Source organism: Tribolium madens, unplaced genomic scaffold (genome assembly GCF_015345945.1).
Source record: "Tribolium madens isolate multiple individuals breed KSU strain unplaced genomic scaffold, Tmad_KSU_1.1 Scaffold_96;HRSCAF=242;Tcas5.2_LG5, whole genome shotgun sequence".
Lineage (NCBI taxonomy): Eukaryota > Metazoa > Arthropoda > Insecta > Coleoptera > Tenebrionidae > Tribolium > Tribolium madens.
This window is the reverse complement of record NW_025401068.1, coordinates 12,657,298-12,658,765: the sequence shown is the minus strand read 5'-3', so window position 1 is coordinate 12,658,765 and position 1,468 is coordinate 12,657,298. Positions and strand designations below refer to the sequence as shown.

At 28.7% G+C, this 1,468-nt stretch overlaps 1 protein-coding gene across 1 annotated transcript in view; it reads left to right on the top strand.

Annotated features, from left to right (window-relative positions):
• The window catches only part of LOC123013341 (DNA polymerase alpha catalytic subunit), a 9,676-nt gene that overhangs the window by 6,553 nt on the left and 1,655 nt on the right, over nucleotides 1-1,468 (top strand). The gene's annotated exons all lie outside the window — the stretch shown is intronic.

Sequence of the window (1,468 nt, the reverse complement as noted above, 5' to 3'; positions counted from 1 at the left end):
TTGTGTCGCAAGGAAACTAAAAGAGTTTCGTTGGATTCTTCAGGAAGAGTTCCATTTTGTAAAGCTTGTAATTCAGTTTTGGTCAAGGAATATTCGGGTTTAAGCCTATTCACGCAAATTACGTATTTCCAATACATTTTCGATTTGACTAAATTGAATAAAAGTGAGTTAGTTAAAGGTGAGTTGGATGTGAAATGATTTTTGTGTTTTTAGTACCACTAATGGAGCTTCAAATCGAAAAAGCTTATAACGAAATCAAGGAAACTGTAGAAAAGCGTTTCGAATTTTGTGGCTTTTCGACTATTAAGTTGGAAAAATTGTTTTCTTCGGTCGAGCATAAGAAAAAGCAACTGGAGGGTGAAGATAATCCTGATTTTATGATGGAAGAAAGTTTGCTTAATCTGATGTTGGAAGAGGAGTAATATCTTTTTAAATTATTGTATAGAATTATTGATGTTGCGTTATTTATCTACTTGTGGTTAAGGAATAAATAAACCTTTTTATTGAATAAATTTAAAAATTTGAAACAATTTTAATCAACCTGTAAAATCAAATTTTATTTTTCAGCGGTTTCAATCACTTCAACTAGTGCTATAATATGAACAAAACCTATAGTCATTAAGCTACATACTTATCTAACTACTAATCATTGTGGTTTTTGGTGGTGATTAGAATTTTTTTAATAAACAAATTAACTTACCTTTAAACCTGCTTCCATTGCGTAAAAATGGCTTCTTCCTTTTTTTTTTGTAGCAACAAAATAGGCCTTTTTGTAAGGTTTTTCGGGTGTTTTTAAGGTAATTATAAATAATAATACAATATTTAAATAATAAAGTAGATTTTTTATAACATTATTTAAGGGAGTACGGTTTTTCTTCGTTTGGCTTTCAGTTGTCGTTTTTTTTTTAATTTTCGCCGGAAATACGTTGAAATTAATTGAACGTTTAAATTTTTTGGAGCCCATCACAACTTCCTTGTTATTTACAACTCGATGCTTTTCAAAAATTGTTTCCAAAGTAGAGTTCAGTTTTTTACTCGTTTATCAAGGTAATAATTTTCAATCTCTTCTGGGCTACTTTCTTCACTTAATTTTAATGGTTTATGTCTTACTGGGATAGGCTCTGGTACACAAGTCCCGATTTTATTTCGTTTTGACATTCGCAGGACTGGCTTCAGGCATCAAGTCTTCATTTTCTCCCATTATCATTATCTCATAAAAAAACTATCATAATTAAACTTGCAATCCATGAACACTTGTTTTTTTATATAAAATCTTTATTAATAGCATGCTTTTTTGTTTTTTTTTCTTTATTTAGTTCGTAGCACGAGTTTCAGGAAAAAATTACAAGTAGATTCTACTATGTTTTCTATTTTTTCTTTTATAAATACTAGTATAAATTCTTATTAACATATTAAAAGTATTCTAATTATCCTGTTATAATAAATAATAGGAAATTACGAAACTATA